We start from the raw sequence: 7,104 nt of genomic DNA, 5'->3' as shown, positions 1-7,104 counted from the left end.
CTCCTTCAATTGGTCCAACTCCCTAGCTGACTCACCAACCCAATCGTCATCTTCTACAGCTACACCAGTCGCCATAACTGCTACACCCACCTTCTCACCCTTTTTTGAATTGCAGGCTCCTACCCCTCCCTGTACCATAGAGCTCTCACTCCTCCCAGCCAATATCTGTGGTGCCCCAGATAAATGTTCCCACACTCTCACAGTTTGGGAATACCCTTTGCACTCCAGATTGATTATTGTATTAATAGGCTCCATACACTTTGTTAAAATTTGAATCCTTGCATATTCAAACGATTCTGGATTGCATATATCGCCTTCAATACAAATAACCTCCCCCCATACCTTCCCAATTCTATTTAAAGTTGTTCTATTCCATAAACTCCATGGGATCCCAAAACAGCAGACCCACACCTTACGTTCACCTCCACTATGAACATCAGGATTCCACCTCACAATTTCATCGCACCAATCCCCTATCCATTCCTTCACAGTCCCCAAACTATCCTTCATACACTCCTTAGAGTTGAATGTTAACAACACATCTCTACCTCCTCCATCCCTCACTACCACATTCTCCATGCCCCTTTGCTGTAATTCATATTTAATCTTAACATTGGCATATTCAACTTTAAGACGAACCACAACACTTTCATATAGCCACCCGTTTCCGACTTCCTCTGCCTGGACAGACACAATTCCACTTCCCATACCATGACTATTCTTAATGACCTCTGCATACGTTCGAACACCTGCTGCTGGCTTCCACACACTGCCCTCACCCCTTCCACCATGTGGAAAACCTTTTGTTTGAGGAGGATATCGGGTTTTGACTTCCATATCTTTCTTACCATAATCCGCATGTTTCACTACCAGTTGTTTATCATCCACCCATATCCCATTAGCCTTCTGCACTGCTACTTCTGCTGCCACTTCACAATCATACCGGACAAAAGCAAACCTAGTGTTCCTCACTCTCCTTCTCTTCAGAGGAATGTAGACATCCTTCACCACTCCAAACTTCCTGAATATTTCCCCCAACATCTTCAAGTTCATTGATCTGGGTAGATCATCAACAAAGATCGTAAATAATTTTGCAGTAGCTTCCTTTCTCCATCCTCCTTTACTTCCTCTCTGATTCAATACCGGAATCCACCCTCCTTTCTCCATTCCTCACACAACTCTGTTCAAGCTCAATTTTGGACTCAAACACATTCTATCTCCATGATCGAACACAGATAAATCCGAACAGAGTTTTTAGAGAGAGAGAGAGAGAAAGAGAGAGAGAGAGAGAGAGAGATTTGCAGAGAGATCGAAGATAGAAGAAGAGAATCGAAGAATGATAGTACTCTGACCTGAGAAAAGGAACAAATCAATATTGAGTGCGAGCCCGATTCAGTAGCACTCCTCTTGTTCCACCAGAACTAGGATCGCTCCTCTTGTTCCTTCCGCGCTAGGAAAAGCAGATACACTTGCCGGAAAACCGATTCCTTGCCGGAGAATCACGAACTCAGCCGAAATCCAAGACCTCAGATCACGGAACTGCGGATCGCCCAATATAACAACACTCCCTACAACAAATTCAAAATCCTGGTATTATTACCATTGCAAATGCTGTCTTTGGGTCAAAACCTGCAATCTCCAGTGATCTTCTCAAGAATTACAGACTTGGTAATGGCTCGTTATATATAGTGCTTGTTGGTGTTAGACTTTTGAGTATGTATTGTTAAATTTTTTTAAATGACTGATTATCCAATTTGACATAATCTTGATATTCATATCTTTTACTAATTAATTAAAAAAATAAGTTTTGTTTTGTTTTTCATAATTTTGAAAACAAAAACAATGAGGAGATTGAACTCATTCATCATTTCATATCATTTCAACAAAAAAAAAAATTTAATTTTTTGGGAGAATTACATGCAGGTAAAAGAAGAAGAAAAAAATTACTAATACAATACATGAAGGGTGCGAATGTTTTATGGTGAGGTGCAAATAAAAAATTATAAAGGTGTAAGTGTCACTTGCATCTTGCATCTCTTTATGTGTTGATAAAAAAAAACTTCTCCCACCAGTGTGTAATTTCTCCTTTCTTTACTTGGTAAGAAAAATGATATTTTTAATCTTTACTAAAAAGAAATGAATTGTTTTCATTAAACCTTCATCAAATAAGTTCATGATTTTCTATGATGATGGCCATGATTATAACTTATAATAATGATTATGTACTGGTGATGGGTGATGAGTACTTATTTGTTACCCTCATTGCCATCAACATTCAAGTTTGTGCATAAAATGAAGGGATAAAACAGAAGTAATTCTGTTGTTTAAGACTATGCAAGGGTTCTGTCTACATTTGTGTGTACTAAACCTATAAACCTATAAATATAGATATAATTGCTATAAACATGTGGAGAAAAAGTTGTGGTCCATGGAAATCACAAGTCATTGCATCACTGTCAAGTAAAATAGTAGTAATCAATAAGAAAATGAATGCCTATGAGACTAACAAATAAAGGGTAGTGGTAGGAGAGAGGTGTGTGCGCATATAAGGGTTTTTTTAACTGGTTAAAAAGTTAATTTTTTAATATTTTTATGTTACATGATTTTTTTTATTATTTTTGTATTTTTTTTAAAAAATTAAAAAATTTAAAAATTAACTTTTAACTTATTTTTGAAAATATAAAGAAAGAGATTGAAATACAATAATGTAATAAATTGAGAGAAAAAATTTAAAAAATTATTCAAAATTTCAAATTTAAGGTTAAGATTAATTTAAGAAGTGGTCTTGTAATAACAATTTATGATAAATTTATTAAGAATTTTTTGATTTCACAAACTTTCTAACTGAAATATTGATAGAAAAAATTTACGATAAAATAAAATTCACATAATGCTTGTGGATCATCTCATAAACAACCCTTTGGTTGTTCATTTGAATCTTAGTGTCAATGAAATTTGAACACTGACATGACATATGCTTCACAATAATTCTCATGTTATCATGAGCTCAAACACTATCAAACAAAAGAATATAGGTTGGTTAAATAATTAAATTTCACTGGTGGCATACTTAGAGATTGTGTTTAGGAGATAGCTTAAAATTTCTTTAACCTTGAGATCAAAATATTATTTTGTATAATATATATGATATGTACTTGAAAAAAAATATAGGGCTAAGTGAAATTTTCAAAAATTTAGTGGTCTGAAAATGAAAATTATAGGGCTAAGTGAAATTTTAAAATTTCCATGACTTTGGGTCACAACAGTATATGTTCTCCAACCTTCATACTTAGGTTGTGAATTTAAGTCTTATGTCGAGCGTTGAGGGATGATTTTCATTTTCTTTCTCCATAAATGTAGGTTAGAGTAGCTTCAAAAAAAAAAAAAAAGACCATCAGACCTAAGTAAAATTCTTAAAAAATTGAAAGGGCCACGTAAACTTTCTTAGACTTTAGAGAGCCAAAATAATATTTTGTGTCCCCCCCCCCCCCCAAAAAAAAAAAAAAAAAAAAAAAAATAATCTATGAAATTTAAGAGAAATTTTCAGGAAGTTTGGGCCCTTTCTGTCTCAACCATTGGTTCAATGTGTGCCTCAACTCAAAGCTACCTTAATGGTAGACAAGGAAAGATTCTCTATTTAGATCTCTCATGTCTCCTATCTAAAGGTTTTCTTTTCATTACACAAATAGACTCATCACTTGCACAAATAGACTCATCACTAAGTAAAAACATGCCACATTAACGGAAGTATGTGAAAAATTCTAAACAAATGGTCCAATCTCAATACGATATAGAATTCTCTGTTAAAGTCTTTCTTTATTTTCCAATTCTGTTGCTCCTCTCAACGATACAATCAAATCAAAGATATTCATTATGTAATATAAAGATATCCCGAGGTGGATTCAATACAAAAGGGGAATTTTATGTCTAGATCTTGCTTATCCTCCTATTTTAATGCTCCTCACCACTACTACACACAATTAAATAGAGAAATTCATCGTGTGATTAGAAGGTATCGTAAAACAAATAGATATTTAATATTCTTAACAGAGAATTCAGCTTCTTGCCAAATTTAATAATGTCATGTGAGGGCTCACAAAAATACCCCGTTGACCTCCCCTAGAGGAATGGAGTTGAGAGTGTAGTGGTTGTGCAAGTGGGGAGGTCCTCAAATGTACATATACATATAATGTGATCATTGGCGTTAGCTTTAAATTATTGACATTTGAAGGGACTTGATTTCCTCTGTACAATGTGCTTGCAAATGCTAAGAACAATTGCCTTAAGAGTTAGAGAGCACCACATAGAGAGAGAGAGAGAGACCATGTGAAATATTTCTTCCTATCCCACTTTTGTTTTCCCTGTCATAAGTGTTTTTGCCTTTTGGACTTTGTTGGGTCATCTCAAGCTCACCTTCTCTTGCATCTGAAAAGAAAGAAAGACTAGTAAATTATGAGAAAAATCAAAGGGTTGAAAAAGATTATTATGATCAATTGCTTTATGACTCTACAAACTATTGAATTGAAAACACAATATGAATCTTGAAGGCTTGTGACTAGGGATCATGTGGCATTGTACAAGTGATTTGGCATCGAAGATTTCAAAATGCGTTTGACAAAATAAAATTGCGCAGTTTATAAACTTTTGAATCGTGAATTTGTAGAGAGAAAATAAAGAAAAAGAAACTAAATTGAAAGAATTTAAAAAAAAAAAAAAAAATCATTTTTGGGTAAGGTTAGGGGAAAATGAGATTAAAATGAATGAATGTCAAAAAAATCGTCCTTTTTTTTTATATAGAGTTATTTATATAAGAAAAAGAAATATTGTTGTGAGTGTCTCGTATCCTACCCAATTTGTTCTTATAACTTGCTAGCAACCAACATGCTCCCAACTAGGTTTAACCTGATTCTTTTTGTATTCAAATCTTAGCATATATTATTTCGAGAATTAGAGTTATGAGATTAAGAGTAAACTCTTATTACAAACGGTTTTGAGAGAGGCAACTACTTATTGTACCTCTTTCATTGATAATGAAACCCTCTGTCGTTCTTCGCCAATAAACATAGTCTTATAGTTGAACCACGTATATTTTCATATTCATTACTTTGCTTTACTTTCTCGTTTTCGTTTGTCCATCATAACAAATATGTAAAAGTGAATAGGATAAATTACACTTGAAGGTAAAATAAGTAAGGATAAAAATGAATATGTATAAATAATTTCATTAATTTTTATTTTTTCTTTCAACATATTCATGATCCATACACTACTTTAACCATAGGGGCAAACAAAAGAAATTATCGAAAAATGAAGAAACTGATAGGAACATGTCAAGAATAATTTGATTATTATTATTGTGATAAAGCCAAAGCCATGCACACAACATAAGTGACAAGCTGGCTTCACTCTAAAAAGTGAGACTAAGCAGCATGAAGAGACCTCTACTAACCCAAAAAAGCAGCCCAATCTATCAATCTAGAGGTGCCCTCCTACTATACCACATAGTCTTTAATGAAATGAAAATGCCTAGTCATTTTCAAGCACACCTCTCATCTCATGCCCAAGCCCCCCCACCTCCCCACCCCACTCATATCATCCTTTTCTGTTTTTCTTTGACTATATCTACCATCACTCATACCCCCCTCTAGTTCAATGTCAACTTCAATCAAAACTCCCCCATTCAAATTCAACTTAACTCTCTCTCTCTCTCATTTATTTGAGACTTTCTTTGGATTCTAATTTAAATTACCATATACACCTGAGGATGGTGGCATGATTGTCAGGGCTTCCTGCGCAGCGGTTTGGTGAACATTAAATCAATAGATTCAAGTCTTACTAGTGATGTTTGAGGTGCAAGACTTGGGTTCAAATCCTACTAGTGATCTTTGGGGTGCAAGACTTGTGTCCATTGAGGCCACTGACACTCCTTACGCTATATCCTAGATGGGACTAACTCAGGCTATAACTCAATCTTGTCTTAAATTAGTATTTACAGATCCCCTACAAACCCATATATATGATGGCCTGTCTAAGTCCGTATTGCCCATTTTCTCAACGGGTACGGACTCTTATGATCACGCTCAAGAGATTTGTTATGTGTCGGTTGCCCCTTATTAAGTAGTGTTTTGAAAAGATAGTAAAAAGTTAATTTTTTAATTTTTTTATATAAAAAAGTAAAAAGTTGATGTGACAAAAAAAAATCAAAATGTTTAAATAAAAAAAAAGAAGCTAAAAAACCTATCTTCCCAAATTGCCCCTAATACTATCCTTATTTAGAGATAGCTTGGGATGATCTAAATAAATGCATTTTTTAACTTTTTACGAAAAAACGTAAAATATGGATCAGGTTTGAAGTGATGTGATAGAGAGATGATGTGATTTAAATAAGATGATGTGACTTAAATAGGATAGTTACTTTTTGATTTTTTTGTATTATGCCAAACTAGGCCTTACTTAGGGTTGTTTTGGAAAGTTAGTAAAAAGTTAGTTTTTGGCTTTTTACCAAGTTTTTTGACTTTTTTATAAGTGATTTGAGAAGCTGGTAAAAAGCTAACTTTTTGCTTTTTAGTTTAATATTTATTTATGGTGTCAAATCAAATTAAAATGACCAAAATACCCTTACCAAACATAAGAGATTTATTTTTTTATTTTTTTTTCATAGGCCCTAATTTGTAATTTTAAGACTGCATTTTTGGCACCTCCCAAAGGGATTTTGTTGCGTTTTTGACAGCTACGTTTTCAGACATTTTGTCCAAAAACGTGACTTTTTACTTTGTTCCCAAAATGACACTTCGAAAAACAACAAAATTGAAATAGCCATGTACCTATGTCAGAAATCATGCTTTTGGCCTAACTCTTTCCCAAAATTCTAGAGATACTTTACTCTCGAACATTGATTGTCTAGAGCACATGTTCTGTGTTTATCTTACAAGACAAATCCCCGCATTCAATTCCAACTTCAATCAACAACGTGGAAAGTGGTTTTCCTTTAATTCAAAATCTTTCTACTGCCACTTACCTTCACTTTTGAATGCAAATTAAGTCGCATACAGTCGATGATTCAATCCCAATAAAATGTCACAACAAACCAGATCGCCAAGCATC

At 34.1% G+C, this 7,104-nt stretch overlaps 1 long non-coding RNA gene across 1 annotated transcript; it reads right to left on the bottom strand.

Moving 5' to 3' along the window:
• Positions 1–3,796: 3,796 nt before the first annotated feature.
• On the bottom strand, positions 3,797–7,104 carry LOC145822496 (uncharacterized). The gene is made up of 2 exons (XR_014363821.1): positions 7,019–7,104; positions 3,797–4,425 (listed from the first exon to the last, which is right to left on the bottom strand). It is a non-coding gene; the product is annotated as an uncharacterized LOC145822496 (long non-coding RNA).

Source organism: Camellia sinensis, chromosome 3, assembly GCF_055761805.1.
Source record: "Camellia sinensis isolate YWXY chromosome 3, ASM5576180v1, whole genome shotgun sequence".
In the NCBI taxonomy this organism is placed as follows: domain Eukaryota; kingdom Viridiplantae; phylum Streptophyta; class Magnoliopsida; order Ericales; family Theaceae; genus Camellia; species Camellia sinensis.
Note: the sequence above shows the minus strand (reverse complement) of the source record. Positions and strands in the feature narration are given on the sequence as shown.